The 17,679-nt window shown below is 34.2% G+C and overlaps 1 pseudogene; it reads left to right on the forward strand.

Moving 5' to 3' along the window:
• Positions 1-314: 314 nt before the first annotated feature.
• On the forward strand, positions 315-16,203 carry LOC110195642 (mesencephalic astrocyte-derived neurotrophic factor pseudogene; annotated as a pseudogene).
• The last annotated feature ends 1,476 nt before the right edge of the window (positions 16,204-17,679 follow it).

Below are 17,679 nucleotides of genomic sequence, written 5' to 3' on the forward strand. Positions count from 1 at the left end.
TATTGGGGATACAAATAAGAAAAAAAAAAGAGACAATGCCTGCTCTTGAGGTGCATATAATCTAATGGAAGAAGATAACACATGGAAAAGAAGCTGAAAAGGATGGGATCCAGGGGGTACTCTGTATAGGGGCATCATCCATAAAATGCAAACCAACCAGGGCTGCACATTGGAAATCATGGAGAATGATTTAAAAAATCCAGGTCCCAGAGTTTGGTCGTTCACCATCCGGTCCTCCAATCAGAGGATGAGGAGGCTAAGGGAGTGGAGAAGGTTCAGATGTAGGGGTGGGGAACGTGAGGCCTCAAGGCAACATGTGGCCATCTAGGTTATCAGGTAAGGCCTTCTGACTGAGTTCAAGTTTTATAAAACACATTTTTTTTTTTTAAGGGGGATTTGTTCTGTGAAGTTTGGATTCAGCCAAAGGCCACTGCATGCAGACCTGGAGGGCCACATGTGGCCTTGAGGCCACAGTTCCACACCGTGGTACAGTATCCAAAGCTAAAGAGTATGATAAAGAGATTTTAAGTGATCAGCTTATTTCAGGTGGAGCACCATGTTCCAGAGAGTTCAAACCAATAAGAGCTGAAGATGGAAAGTAAAAAGTGCTGTTGATGTTTAGTAGTTTTCAACCATCTCTATCTCTTCATGATCCCACTTGGGATTTTTTTGGCAAAGATGCCAGAGTGCTTTGCCATTTTCTTTTCTGGATCATTGGAGATAAAGAAACAGGCAATCAGGATTAAGTGACTTGTCTAGGAACAAGTAGATATTAAGTGTCTGAGACCAGATTTTTAACTTAGGAAGAGCAGTCTTCCTGACTCCAGGATGCACTACCTAGCTGCCCTACAGAGAGTAAGACAGAGCTAAAGGAACTTGCCTAGGGTTTCCAAGCTAGTGTCTGAGGTGGAATTTGAACTCAAGTCTTCTCAAGCTCTCTATCCCAATCCTCTATTGATTGTTTCACCTAGCTACAACATGATACTTGATTATGTACCTAATAGAAGTTACACTAAGAAAATCACAGATTTAATTCCTGTTTTATTGTTATTAGTTCATTAAAGAAGTCAAAGGTAGGAGGAATAATTCTGAGGAAGCAGGATGAAATGAAAAACAGAAAAAAGTAAGTGTGAAAAAAAATGTGGCATAGAAGAGAAGGGGAAAGGGAAGAAACTCTGAACCTTTGGAGCTGTACAACTGGTTTGAGGTATTCCTCAGAATGTGAATTTAGGTCTTCTAAAGAAACTGTAATATCATCTCTCCCAGGAATAAAATAAAGATAACACAAGATTAAGGTATTCCAGGTTTGTTCAGGAGTGAGGACATCAGTTACCTGCCCCAAAACGAAAGCATACATTGCTGTTTTTTGACTTTTTACTAAGGTATATCAATGTGACCCATGTAGCTGTGGCATGGCTAATTAACTTATGCTGATATTCTAAAGGTGTATGTGCAATGTGGCTAAAACTTAACCAAGACTCATTAAGCCCACAAACTACAACCAACTTCCATTTCATTGCCACCAAAATCAATGTGTATCCAGTGACCTTGAAGTCCCAAATAAGCAACTGAGGTACTTGGCTGTGCATCTAGGAAATATGTTCCATCTTCTTTTTCATTTGAAAGTTGATCCTTTAAAAAAATGAGAATCTAAGAAGTAAAACATTTGGGTACATTAGTATTGTCAAATAGTGGATTTTTTTTTTCCAGAACATGTCTTGAGATATTGGAATGATGGTACCTGCATCCTGTGACTTCTGATTGTCTGGGTCCCTTGAATTGTGGCATAAATACATCCATGGAAATAGAGATGGGCTTACAAGGTACTGTCAAGGATGCAGATTTTCCTTACTTTGTGGCATGACATCCTCATTATTTAAAGTCTATGGTATATGCTGTGGCTCCAGACTGTCAACAGCTTTCATCCACCAAAGGAGATTCTATCCAGTAGCAAAGACATGATAAAAAGGAGCACAAACACAGACACATTGGGAAAATCCTATATATAGTCAATCTCCCCAAAGCTATTCTTCTGTTCCAGACAGAGATTTCACTTTGCTCTCTGCCCTAAGAATAAGTTGATTCTGTGGTTGAATATCAGTTGCGCAATAGCAGCCCAGAAGCCTGAGATAGCTTAGCTTTAATAGGCTTGTTACACGCAGGATGAGAGGGGAAATAGGCTGGTACCCTTGTCAGAATGATTGGCGACAGCTGCTGCCTTTCCTTTTCACAGATCAATTTGCCACTCTTTTTCCAGTAACATATGGATTCCTGGGAAGGGGTGAATTAACTCTTATGAAGCTTGGGAAGAATATGCTTGGCAAAATCATTATTTACCTAATCAAGTACTTTAAGCTCAAATTTAAGCAGGAGGGGGGAAACAGCCCAGTAAAACTGCAAAACTAGATATTTGGAAGGTGATAGCCATGACATAGAAAGAATAACCTTAAATTAGTTCCCCTCTTATACACAGACAAACAGTCATAATTGTGAGTCAGAAATAATACTAAGACTTTGGAGAGTCTTTATACAATGAATAGAGTACAGGTAATAAACAAAATAACATTTTTTTCACATAAGGATGTCAAATGATTTTTTAAGCACCATGGATACTAGTTGGAATGGGATTCATGACTCTGCATGAAAAAGTACATCTAGTTGAAAAGAAATATAGAAACTATGTCTATATCAACTGTACATTGTTGTTCAGTTGTGTCCATCTCTTCATGACTCCATTTGGGGTTTTCTTGACAGAGATAATGGAGTGATTTGTCATTTCCTTCTCTAGTTCATTTTACAGATGAGAAACTGAGGCAAACAGGGTTAAATGGCTTGCCAATGTCACACAGCTAATAAGTGTCTGAGGCCCCATTTGAAATCAGATCTTCCAGACTCCAGGCCCACACTCTATCCTCTGCACCGCCTATCTGCACCATATAATTATAAAGCAAATATTTAATAAAAGAAAGCAAGTCAAGATGTTGAGCTGAATCTTTCTAGTAGATCTCCACATATGTGAAGAAGTTGTGATTCCTCCCAACCAGAATGCATGCTGGCACTTTTATTTGCCTGCTATGCTAGAATTCCCAAAGTGATGATCACTAATCTTCAGCCCTCTCTTTTCTGACAGTTTTGGAGTGAGGAAGACTGTTGTGAGCTTCCAGATAGCATAAATAAGGTCTAGTCCACTCCTACTTCACACATACACACACTGGTTCCATGTGTCTGTGAACAGTTGATCTTTACTTTGTGATTATTTTTTCCTGATCTTAGGCCAGTTATAACCTTCTGAACTTTGAAAAGTAAAAAATGTTGTCAAAAGTCCAACCAGCAACCAGAATTGGAAGCAGAGACCAATACACCTGGTAGTAGCAGCAATCACATCTGATAAGAAGCCAGTGCAGCAGCTGAGCAACCTGCTGGACTTATCCCATCCTTGAACTGAGTCATCAGCTAACACACTACCTTCCAGCATACGAAGGAGTCAGTCTAACTAAGAAAGGGAGAAACTCAACTACCATTATGTTATGTTTCCAAGTAAACTTGGCGGGATAAAGGAAGACATGGACTCTTTGGGTTAAGATTATGAAGTATTCCTGGGCTGAATTTATATCTATATATGTCACATTAATATTTAAGATTTAGCCTACTCTCCCCAGGAATTTTGTGTTCAAAGGAGAAAGTCTATGCTTCACACCTTTGCTTTTATTACAACTCCTCAGTAAATCATTTTTTTAAAAAGCAAGTTGATGAAAAAAACAAAAGCAAAAAAACCCCAAACCTCATTATTCTCTGGGTTCTGTTCCTCCTTCACACTTCTCAGATTGGAAGCATAATCTACCCTTTCAGGGCCCTTCTCATTTGGGTTACTCCTCTCAGAACCTACATTTTAAGGAAAGTGCCCAGGACATCTTCTCTGGGCACCACTCCTGACTCCCTGGACTTTATCAACTGTGCCCCAATTCAGATGCCTTCTCCTCCTTCTGAAGCCCCCTTTCAGCTTCTCTATACATGTCACCTTCTTTGGAGGGTATTCCTTGAGGAATACCCTCAAGGGCAGGGGTTGTCATCTATCTTGAATCTTTATTCTTGATGCTTAGTACAGTGCCTAGCACATAGCAAATTCCTAATAAATGCTAGTTGACTTGATTTGACTAGTTGAATCATATTAAAGAGCACAGAGGATAAGGGCTTATGATTTACATAGTTACAAATCCTAACTCCTCAGAGTTACCCAATGTCGGAACCTTTGGGGAAATAAGTCAGAAAAACTTCAAGGTTCAGATCCACCATTGCAAGTGAAAGCAGGGAAGCAGCCCAAAGAGATTACCATAAAGATAATCTTTGGAGAAAGTAAGCATGCTACCTTAGTATTAAAAATAATAAAAAAAAAATTGCAAGGGAATGGTGAACATTCTGATGTTAGGAAAAGGTTTCAAAAGAGTGAAATAAATTATTTGTGTGATTTTGTGGTCAAAGACTCTAAAAAGGGATAAGACAAAAAAAATTGACAATAAAATTAAAAAAAAAACAATATTAATGCCAAAGAGAAGAAAATAAGGAGGTGTATGAAACAACCAACATTGCCCCATAGGGAAATCATTGATTATTACAGATATAAAAAAGAACATAAAAGGATAGATAAAAGGGTTCATAACCATGGATGACTAGATCTGAATACAGTGAAAATGTAAGGATAGTCTCAAGAAGACTAAAACCTAATGAACCAGGGCTTTGTCCACATTTTAAAAATAATAAAAATAATTTTTATAGTACTTAATAAATGTGCTATATATTTTAATCATATTTTTGTTTATACACAATGGAAACCTATAATAAAAAAGTAACTGCAAGTATATCTCCCACCCACTCCCTCCCAAAAAATAAAAACAGCTCAGATGTTTTAGCAATTTTTAATAATAAGGAAGCATGTGCTCTTTTTGATCATATATAACCAACATTGATGGTGACCAAGTAGAGAAAGTTACAGCAATGTAAGGATAATGGCATTGCCAGGAGAGACTGAGAGGATAATAATAGGAGACTTTGAACAAGGTTTGGCCACCTGTTTTTGTTGATTTATTTGCATCTTTGCAGTCATATATTATTCTTTTGGCTTATCTTTCTTCATTCAATATCTGTTCATATAAGTCTTCCAAGGTTCCTTGAATTCTTCACATTTGTCATTGCTTAAAATCTAATACAGCACTGCATTTCATTGCATTCTAATATCATGATTTGTTCAGCCATTTCCCTTTTGTTAAGCATGCATCCTGTTTCCAGCATATTTTTGTAAGCATTATTTGAATATGAAAGTTATTTTAGTGACATTTTAATTTAATAAATTTATTTTAGGATTTTATAAAATAAAATACTTATGATTTATATAATGCTTTAAGGTTTACTAAGCACATTTAAAATATTATTTTGTTTAATTCCCACAGCAACTCTTAGAAGCAGGTGTTACAGCTGAGGTAACAAATGTGAAGTGACTTACCTTTGGTCACATATATGACTTTTTAAAATTATTTTTCCAACTACTCTAAGTAATTATTGTTTTAACTTACTAAATAAATACATCATCTTCCAAATAAAAGATACTTTTCATTTCTTATTATCTTCAATTATCCTCTCAATTTCATTTTTTCTTGTCTTACTGTTACAGTTAACATTTCTAATACATGACAAATAGTAGTGCAAATAATGAGCATACCTGTTTTACCCCTGATCTTAATGAGTCAACTTCCATTGATATTTCCTACAAATAATATTAGATATTGGCTTTCAGCAGATAAATACTACCAACAAAATTAAGTAAAGGGTTTTTTTTTTATTTCCATTGTTTGGTGATTTTTTTTTCATCACTTACCTATGCTTTTATTGGTGTGGTATAGAAAATTTTTCTATAAACAAACATTGCAATTCCTCTGCAACTTGTGATCTCAAAAGATAGCCATGTTACTGAATTTTTAAGTGACCCATCCAAAATCATACAGGCAGTATATGCCAAGATTAGAACTCAAGTCTTCCTGACTCTGGCCAGACTTTTCTGTTTAGTTCATCAAAGTTTTTTTTTAAATTTTTTTAGTTCATCAAAGTTTTTTTCCCCCTGTCATCTGAATCAGTTTTCAAAACTAATTTTGTTAATATTTTATTGAGTTTTATAAAGTTTCATTTTTTAAAAAATTGGTTAGTAATAGCATTAATATGATAAATTAACTTTTGTAGTAGTCTTTTGGTTTAATTACATACAATTGATGTGGTTATATTTATCATTTTCCTAATTTTGAACTATACATGTATTTGTGTTATAAATTCAAGTTGGCTATAGGAATGGGGCAGGTAGGTTATGCAGTGGGTAGACTACCACACCTGAAATCAGAAAGACCTGAGTTTGAATCTGGCCTCAGGCACTTATACACCGTGTAATCCTGGAGAAGTCATTTAATCTCTGTTTCAGTCTCATCAAATGTAAAATATAAATAACACCTACCTCCGGTGGTTGTTTTAAGGATCAAATGATACAAGGTTTGTAAAGCACTTAGCACAGTGTCTGGCACATAGTAAACATTTAACAAATATATGTTTCCTAGTCAATGAATATATTAATGTATTATAATTTTTTGCTAAGAATTTAGTGTTTTACATGAATGTTTATTCATGAAATAGTATATATATTATGTTTTTTTTTCTATTTTATTTTTCTTTTATTTGGGCCAATGAACAAACTTCTTTCATAAAAGGAACTTTGTAAGGTGCTTTTTCCTTTCCTTTTTCAAATATTGTATTTAGGAAAAGAGTTAATTACTATCTAAATATATTTTATATAAGTCACGTAATTCATCTGAAACAGAGTTTTTGTTCTTTAGAATTTTCTTTCCTCCTGCACAATTTCTTTCTAGGACTTTCATTTTCTGCTTTTTTGTTTTAAGTTGGTATTTTATATTTTTTTCCTCTGGTCATTCATTTCACTTAAATTTTCAGATTTGCTCACATATAATTAAAGATTGTGTGTGTGCATCTGTGTGTGTGTGTGTCTGTGTGTGTGTGTGTGTGTGTGTGTGTGTGTGTGTAGTATTTATGGTTTTCCTCTTCATACATTCCTCTTTCTTATTTTTTTTTAATCTTGGTAATTTGGATTTTCTCCATCTCTTAAAAAAATCAAATTGGCTAATACTTTATCAATGTTACTCTTCTTAAAAAAACAGTTCTTATTTTGACTTAGGTTACAGTTTTATTGTTTTCAATTATGATTATGTCACCTTTGACTTAAAGAGAAAACTTTTATTGTTCATTTTTTTTACTACCACAGCCATCTACCTACACAACGAGCACTCCACTAAAACCTCGCAGGAACAAAGAAAAATAGTTAATAAAACTGTTCATAAATGATTCTGTTGAACAGTTTTTTGCACTGTTTGGATCTATAGTTTCCCATCTCTCTACTGAGCAGAGGAGATAATCCATAATGTGTTATTTGGCACTAAGAACAGTCACTTCATTTCATCTGTTCAGCTACTTTTTCATATTGTTTTCATTTATATTATTGTTTTTGTTTTGATGCAGTGATCTTGCTCAGTGGATAGAACACTCAACAGGGAGTCAGGAAGATCTGAGTTCAAATCTGACCTCAGATACTTACAAGCTATGTGAGTCTGGGCAAGTCTCTTAATCTCTGTTTGTCTTAAACCACTGGAGAAGGAAATAGCAAACCACTCCAGTATCTTTGCCAAGAAGACCCCATGGACAGTATTGACATATTATGATGTATGCTGTCACTTAGAGCTACACACAATTGAATAACTGAACAATAGCAAGTTATTGACTATATTGTTTTCCTTGTTTCATTTACTCTGTATTGTTTCATAACAATCTTCCAATTTTCTATTAATCTTATATATATGTGTGTGTGTGTGTGTGTGTGTGTGTGTGTGTGTGTGTGTGTGTGTGTATCCTTTCATAAGGAATAACAGTATAAAATTGTATTTATATACTACAATTTGCTTGGACTTCTCCCAGTTTTCTACTTTTAAAAATAATCTGTTTAGATTCCCCCCCCCCATTTTTCTAAGGTGTTTTAAGTTGCAGCTCAATTCTTTTTACCTTAAAACTGTAGTACTATAGATTCAGAGCTTGGAAGGACCTTAGAGATTTTCTATACTCATACCTTTGGAAACAGTGTGAAACAGTGTGAATAGTCCAAAACCATCCAGTGCCTGGCACATAGTAGGTGCTTAATAAATATTGATTGATCATAGAATCAAAAAATCTAGGCCTAAAAAAGATGATAGAATCTCTGTATTCTAGCTCCTGCATTTTACAAATGAGGAAACTGAGGGTGAGACAAGTTCATGGCTTGTCCAGAGCCACACAAAAGTGCATAAGCTGTTCTAAATAGAGCTCTGCAAGCTCTCGCCCCAGAGATGCTAGTCCTTTTGAGTATCCCATATAGCTATCTGTATCCTCCCAAAATATTTTATATATAATATTATGAAATATATAATCATATGCACACTATTATTTTATCTATATATTTATGTAGTATATAATATGCTCATATATAGATATTTCATATATATAGTCAGGGAGGTATACAAATGTATGTGTGTTTAAAAAGATAGATTCAATCATCCCTCAATAGTATGTTGCTGTTGTTGCTGGGTTTTTTTTTAAGTAATGCCTTCTCTGACTCTGTCCTTCAATGTAAATACCTATGTGTATTCTCCTTAGTCCAATTTATTCCCATTTATTTATTCACTTAATTTTCTTTTACATTCCCTTGATCAACCATGACTAAATCTTATCTCTATGTGTCACTTACCTTTTTTTTTAGAGTCATCCAGTTGTAAGAAATTCTAAATTCTTTCCTTCCTCTCTCTTTTACTTCTCTAGGGTACTTCATTCTGAACCCTGAATCTCAGAGATTGTCTTTTATTTGTTTGTTTGTTTCTTCACTGATCCTTAGGGAACATAGAAACCCTATTCAAGCCATCAATTAAAAATCATTTAAGAGCTTCTGTCCCAAAAGAATATAGTGTTTTCTCTTTTTTCCACTATGTCATCTTTGGATTGTCATTTAGTTTTTCCAAGTTGTTGAAACTCTGCAAAAGCTTTCTGAAGTTTCTATTTATTTGTTATGTCTGTATATATGTATCATGTATACAATTGTATTTGCATTTCAAAACTGTTATCCAACTTAGATTTTCTCTAAAAATACTTAGAAGTCATTAATGTGTGAACAAATACAATTTTCCTTCTAAGATTATACAGAACTTTAAAAAAACTAAGTCTATTTTTTGTGATTTTGTGAAATATGGTCTGGTTTTTATTTGGTTATGGGAATTTTATGTGTTTTCCCAATTTTCCTACCTTTGTGATATAATGCTATTCTTGTTTTTTTTTTTCAATTCATTTTCTTTTTCAAGGGTGTCTGTCATTTGATTAAACTTTTCTAGCTTCTGTGTTAAGCCATTAACTTTTTCCAAGTTTTCTTTTTCATTAAGAACTCTAATTTCATTGATTTTGAATTATTTTATTAAGCTTCTCAATGGCTTTGAACATCTATTGACCATTCAGGTCTATGTTCAGAGGTTCTAGTCTTAGTTATCCTCAAGTAATTCTTACCTAGAGATTTGTTCAGCCATTATTCTACCACATATCACCTTGGTTTTTTCTTTTTTGTTATTATATTATGAGGTTTCATTTCTCTGCTCATTTCTTCATAGTCGGTTTTTTTCTGTTAAAAAAAATCTTCCTAAGGATTTCTTTTGTGTCCCTTCTTTATCTGCTGTTTCTTCACTTGTTTTTTTTTTTGTTGTTGTTGAGATAATGAAGGATAATAGGATTTGGAAATGAACTAAGATATATCAGACTATCTTAACCAAAGTCAGAAAGTATTTTTTTTAAGTAATGTACATTTTAAGGAACAGCTAGGTCAATAGGGTCAGGAGGACCTGAGTTCAAATCCAGCCTCAGACAGTTACTAGCTGTGTGATCTTGGGCAAGTCACTTAACTCTGATTCTCTCCACTAAATAAAGCACACTATAAAGGACAAAAAAAGAGCAAGGAAGAAATGGATTAATTTTGGGGGAAGATAGTATCATGTTAACAGATTACTAGAAAAGAGAAATCAGAACAAATCAATCATTTTTTTTAATTTTTTAAAGAAAATGGTAGTCACATGGAAAATGGTAGAGAAAATATTAAAAAAAAAAGAGAGAAGTGAAGCCCCAAATGGGTGAAAAGGTAAAAAAGCCCCAAGTTGCTTTGAATTATTAGAAGACTCTAAGTCCAGGCAAATTTAATTCCCCAATGTTCAAAACAAAATTTGCAGAAGTGATTACAGAGCTACTATCAGAAATCTTTTGGAAAAAAGTGGAGAGAACTGAAGCAGTGACTTGGAAGACTGATTGGGGAAAATTATTTACTTTTCAAAAGGAAATAAAAGGAAGATTTTGGAATGTAGAGAATGGTAAAGTTAATGTGGATTTTGGCCCAATTATCAAACAGTTATTTTTTTAGTACTTTGATTACCTTTAAAGTCAACATAAACATGCTAGAAATGAGTCATATAAAATATTTTTTAATAATTCATTTAAAATTACAAATTTCACAAGTGATACAACATTATTTTCTATTTATACAACTTAATCTGACTAAGCATCTATACACATGGACATTCCATTTCTTCTTTTTTAATCATTTGATATACTACTGCTTATTTTGGCTATTACCGTAATGGACAATATTGTGTTAGTATAAAAATAACATTAAAAATAGAGGCCTAATTGTGAATAGATTGTGTGTACATTTAAAGATTCTGAGGCATATCATAAATAAAATTCTATTTTAAATTACATGTAATTTTCTAAGTATTAAAATATACAAACATTATATAAACATATCTATACATATAAATACATATGCATATGTATTTATGTACGGTATATATTAGCATTTATTTACACACGGTAAAAATGCGTGTGTGGGTATGTATGTATATGCACATACATACATACAGGTGTGATGATTAATGGTTGCCTTTAAATCCATACTTTCCAGCTTGCTTTCCAAAACCCCCACATTAGGTTACACCAATGGACAAAAGCTTATAGGACTTAAGATAGATGAAAGAATGCTATAAAAATAGTTTATCTGGATTTCACAATGATATACTGGGAAGGGGGAGTGGGCAGTGGAGAAAATGTGGACCAGAGGATGATATAGTTGGGGAGATTTGTAACTGGTTGACTAAGCTGCACCAGGGTGACTTGGAGGGGTAATCCTTAGTTCCAGAATTCTGTCCTTGGCTCTGTCCATATTTTCCAATGACAGCAAATGGGAACACATTGAATTACAATACTGGAATTCAGATTAAACTAAGCGTCCTAGAATAATGTTCTGAATATATAAAGATGAAATTTAAGAGGAAAGAGAGAATAAAAGCCTTGATTTAGGTTTTAAAAGTAAACCATATATGAACATATGTAGGGAGATTAATTCAACAGCAACTTATTTGAGAAATACTTAGAGATTTTAATCAGGTAAAATTCAATGAGAGGCAACAATCATATTGAATAGTGGCAAAAAAAAAGTCAATGCAAATTCAGGCTAGATTAATAGAAGAACAGTGGCTAAAACAAAACAGAATCTGATAATTCCACTACAATTTACTCTTAAACAAGTACAATTTTCAAAGAACTGTTCTCATTAATAGTTGCCCATTTTAGGAGGCACACGTCCCAAAGAAGGCAACCAACATTATAGAAGATTTGGACATGCCATCACACCAGGCATAGTTGAGCTGGGGATATTTTGCCTGGGGACAACAGGGTTCTATTACCAGGAAGGATTAAATTTGTTTTCTGAATTTCTAGATCTTCATTGACATCTTCAATGATACAATGGATAGGCTTTCAAGAAAAATAAATAACAATAAAAAGCATAAAAATTGCTACTATGACTTTTCATTCACACACACACAACAGCAGCAACAACAAATAAGCAAACAAACAAACAAAAATGAACAATAATTTTTCAGCTCAATAGTTTTTATCTGCATCACTGGTGTTCACACTGACGAGATGACACTTCCATTGATGTTTTGGAATATATGAAACCATTTCTAGCTTCTATTAAATGAATGATCACAATTATCACTTAAAAAGGTTATTTTTTTCTTAACTTGTTTCTTTAAAAAAAATCCCTTGGTAATTACCAGAGGAATGAACAGAACCACTAAATAAAGAGAACATAAGGTTTAAAACTATATAGTTAACATCATTTGAGGGCTAATCATCAGAGCTTAGAGTAAGTATTTTCTGTTTGTTTTTGAAATCTCACTTTCAATGTGGTAAACCACACAAAATTTCAACAAATGTGCTTAAGAAACATTCCAGAGCAAATGTCTGTTCCCAAATTAGGACCCTAATGTCTACTTTGTTACAAATAGGGTATTTAATTCCTAGGAACTTTATAGGCCACTAAGTGGCTGTGACATGGCATTCCATGTGATTTTTCAATTCAAGAGGATGACTAATCAACATCTCTTGATTTAAAGGAGCAATGAGAAGTAGGAAGAGTTAGTAAAATTGCTCTTCTCTGAAATGTTAAGAACACAAAATGGCTACTTTATTTCTCATTCAGTTTTCAACTGCTTTCATTGCATGACTTATGCTTTTTTGTAAAATTTGGAACAATAAGAAATAAAAAAATAACCCTCACAAGTGGGTGACAATTGGCAATAGAAAAACAAGAAGATAGTGTATGGTAAAACATTTTTTTTAAAAACTTCTGTTATTTAAAATAAGTCATAATAGAAAAAAGTTCAAAATAAAAATGTATCAACATTATATTAGCAGTAAATAAGTATAAAAGAGATCACTGCCATATTTTAAGTCATTTAAGGGTATTTTTTAAAAAGTGTACTTGTATTTTTCCCCTATAACTCTGTACTAAATATCTGTGAGAAGAAAGGAAAGTGTTAAATCTTATGAATGCCTTTGAAGTATGCATAAATAAATCTAAGGAATTAATACTACATTAATACCAAATTATAATCCTCTTCTATATTTAGCATCCATTTTTAAAGCGCTCATTCCATTCACCTGTGTAGCAGCACCACAAAGGAGAAAGAGATGGTGTTCATTACTTGTGTGAGACATCTCCCCCGTTTCATTTATTTCTTTGCTTAATTGTGTGTCTGCATACTCCTGCCATTTACCTTATCTCTGTAGTGTTCCCTTCAGAGCCGTTGTTCCTCCAGACACTAATTGTTTTACATTATTTCTATAAAAATATTGTCACTTGAGACTCTTTCCGCATTCCGTTCTAATTCAAGAAAGAACAGCATAATCACTTCATGTTAAGTATTTTTTTTTTATCATATTGAAAAATGTGGTGTCACTTTGTTGCCAATTAAAATTTATTTTCCTGGTTCACCAGATATATATTAATGCTTTCTCTAAGCAAAAGACTAAATGGCAGATTTGGAGGATTGTCAGAATATGTACAATCCTTAAATTTCTAAAGTGATTCCCCCCACCCCACACACATACTTTCCACAATAGTGCAACACTTTCACGATCCAGCTTTGTAAGTACAAATGCTCTCACCATCAAAAGGTAATTATGAGGTATATAATCCTTGATGAATTCATTCATTGAAATTAAATTAATTTTCAGAACTGGTGCTATTGGTGACTCAAACTCGGACATGCTGAATATTATAGACAGACAGACAAATAGATAGGTAGATAGATAAACAGACAGACACACCTGTGTGTGTGTGTGTATTTGTGTGTGTATATCTCTTGTAGAAGAACATGAATTTCTCATTGTCTATAGTGAAAAAAAAAAGAAAAAAAGAAAACAGGAAGACTAATCCAGAATGAAGATTTTAACACATTCCCCCCAAAATAAGTCAATGCCTTCTATGTGTTAAAGAGGTTAAGATGAACATCTTCTCTCTAGCCTTTGTACCCTTTTAAAATTTACTTGGCATGAATAGCTTCAGCCATGCTGGGAGAGAACAAGCATCTTTTAAGTGGAACTTTGCTAATTTCTGGGAATACACATCCCAGCAAAAAGAAAAAGAGTTCCTGACCTTAAAGAGCTTACATTCTAATGGTATAAGACAACAAACAAAAGGGACCTGAAAAGCAGCAGAGGGACAAGAAGAAAGTACCCAGTGGGAGTATAATAGTGGATTCTTGAGAGTCAGAACCACAGCTAAAAAGGGAATGAAGAAGGGGAAGCCTGGGCCTATGCCAAAAATAGAGGCCTCTGAACAGTGAGAATTATTCCAAAGAGAGAAGGCCTAGCTCTAGCCGTTGAGGAAAGTCCCAAGGTAAGAAGGCAACTGGCAAAGTTCAGAGATTCAGAAGCATAGCCAGGAGGTGAGCGAAGTATGGCCAGACTTAGCCCTTCCATCCTTGTCTTTAGAGAATCCAATCTGTGTTGCAAATATAGTCTGTCATAATCAGGATTTAATCTCTTACTTCTCCTGAAAAATAAGTCCCATATTGATTGAAATAGCCTGAGGTACATAAATATGTGTATGTTTATTTCTCATAGTGAACAGTATTGCCAGGATTTTGTAGCAGACCTAAATCTGGCTCTTAAAAATGGCACACCAAATTGGTTGGCCTTTCATTCAGTATAATTCAGATGTTTATGATTCCATCATGTTTGCACTACCTTTTAGAAATCTCTTATTGGGCAGACATTCTTGATGCTATTGCATGTTTGATTGGTGACACTTCACTGCAATCGTCTGAGAGCTGGGACATCAGAGGTCATCTAGTTCACACTGTACATGCTAATAAATCACCTCTACACCATCTCCAGTAAGTGATCATTCATTCTCCACTACATACCCTCACTTAACGGGAAGACTCCATTTCATGAGGTAGGGCATTCACTTTAGTAAAGCTCTAATTGTTAATAAGTTTTTCATGAAGCAGCTAGGTGGCACAGTGAGCATTTATTCCTAACAAATTTTCCTTCCTTTTATCCCCCTAGAGCTTTCCTTCTTTTTTCTTTATATGACAATAATTTTCTCATTTGCCTTTGACTCATAATTAGCAAAATCTTTGTATAAGAAGTTTCCTTAGTTGTTTTCTGTAAGAAGGTCCTAAGTAGACACCAGATCTCAACTGCATCTCACATATTCATTTTACTTCTCTCCTCTCTTCTATGATCAGACTTCAGATACTTTTTCCTATCTTTTTTTTAAAAAGGTATCAAGGTTTTTTATTACAACTGTAACATTTTAATGCTGTGCAATCATATCACAGTTTCTTAAACTATGTGCATACTAGATTTCATGCAAATCTAGACATTACAAAGGGGTGTAAAAGGCATTACCAACCACTATCTGGCTTTGTCATTGCCTCAGTTATCTACCCTTGAGGCTGAATAACAAACATTAGAATGGAAGTTTCATAAGTATTTGATGTATTTTAATGATTTTAGTGCATGAACATTTATTGAAAGTCTGATATGTGTAAATTACTGTTTTAGGTGCTTGAGATACAAAGATATAACAGTGTATCTTCCTTATAATCTAGTTTGGGAATCAGGAAATAGATAGAAAAGATAAAATCAGAGATAGAGTGGACAAGACAGAAAGAACAGAAAGATATGGGCCACCCTAGGCTTTACAGTGAGGTTGCTCCAGCTGTATTACAAGTTGGAAGCCAGATCCTATGATTATAAAGTATGAATTTCTTTTCCAGTCATATTTTACCAGAACCTTAAAGACAGAGATGTCCCATTTCCCCAAGCAATGTTGAGAATGAACTTATGAAGTTTTACGATGAAACAAAAGGAAAAGAAAACCATTTATGTTATTACATTGGAGCCAGCAGTGATGCAGCCACTGAGATCAATAAATGAAGTGTCAAAGCCCCTGAGCCACCACATTCCTGTTTAGAAGATCTGCGAAAAACGGAGAAGAAAGATAGTCAAGTGTATGAGCTCAGATATGATGAACAGATTATCCTGAGCACAGGTGACCTAAAGAAACTTAGATGAAGAAAATTCTGGATGACTGGGGTGAAATAGCAAAAGCAATGAAGAAAAAAAAAAACAGACCGCAAAATTAGTGAAACTGATGACAAATATAACCCCAAGGCAGCCGATTCATTAAATGACGAGCTAGCACAATCCCTGCTTGGGCACCTGAAAAGAAATTACCTTTAATCTCTCTGTATTCAAACAGTCCCTTTTTTTTTTTGTAATTTATTTTTCAGAGGGCTTCTGATGGTGTAAGATTTGAAAACCTGGGGCTTTTTCTCAAGATGCTGGTTTCACAGCTCCATCGCATCTCTGCACTTTTTCGCTTTTATTTTGTTGCTAGTTTACGATACAGGACTTTTAAAAATTAATATTAAAAGAGAAATACATACAAATACAAGTACTATATGTCAAGGACCAAATGAAAGGCAAAAACATAAATACTATAGGAATTCATAAAAAAGGGAAAGATCATGGTTATCTGAAACGAGGCCATAATGCCAAATCTTAGAAATTTACACATTTATTCCATTTGCACTCTGACACCCTTCTTCCTCTTCAGATTGGAATTCTGATTCTACCTTTGGTATCTTGAGATCCAATAGGTATCATATTTCATCATATAATCATCACCACTGCATAATTGTCAGATCCTGTTTTTCCAGCCCAAATAATTGGTTTATAACCTTTCATCAAATAATCATCACATGGTATAATTCTGTTCATCAGGCTGCTTAAAAGGTAAATAGAGCAGCAATGTATTCACCAGTGGCATAATTTATACACGTTTATCTCTTACATATTGTGATCTGCGAGCCTACAATTCTCAGCACACAGGAGTTGTGGCAGGTGAAGTTGCCTGAGTAAGTCACATGATATTTTAAGACTTGTTTCTTCTCAATTTTAACATATATTCACGAGTATTCTATTCATCCTAACCTTGAACAAAAGACAGTTTAGTAATACATGATTTTTAAATAATACTGACACTTTTTTAATTTTAAAAAATAAAGCTTTACGTAATGGTTGCACTCCACTTTTTTGCAAAAAAAGATTGGCGTAAAATCTGCAATGATTGTGTGGTGAAAGCAATAAACTTTTACCTTATCTTGCTTGTCTGGCTACCCTTTATGTGTTGTATTTCCAATTAGAAAATAAGTTCCTTGAGGACAAAGACTATCTTCTTTGCTTTTCTTCATATTTCTGATTCTTAACACAGCTCCTAGCAAAGAATAAACACTTAAAATGTGTTTTTTTTCTTTTTCACTCATTCATACACATTCCTTTATTGATTCATTCATGTCATGGTCTCTCTGAAGAATTGTGGAATCAGTTGCATGCTTTGAGATACACTGTCAAAGGAACATCCAACATTGTGTGCCTGTATCAAAGAAGGCTCTGTGCTCTATGAGCAAAGCAGAATTGAAGTAGTTCAAAAGAAATGTGAGATGTGCAAATTTAGAGACATCTCTACTTCAAAGTTCATGTGGACTATTTGTGCCTGACCTGTGTTACAACCTTCTGATCTCATATTTGTCTGTTCATTGCAGTTGGACGTGCTGTATCTTGATGCCAACATTTTATCATTTTGTCCTCTTGGAGAAAGGAGTACAACAGCCATATCATATGCTGACTACTTCTGCACACTTCTCCCCTGAAGCA

The sequence above is a fragment of the Phascolarctos cinereus genome, unplaced genomic scaffold, assembly GCF_003287225.1.
Source record: "Phascolarctos cinereus isolate Bilbo 61053 unplaced genomic scaffold, phaCin_HiC Scaffold_9;HRSCAF=440, whole genome shotgun sequence".
Taxonomy (NCBI): Eukaryota; Metazoa; Chordata; class Mammalia; order Diprotodontia; family Phascolarctidae; genus Phascolarctos; species Phascolarctos cinereus.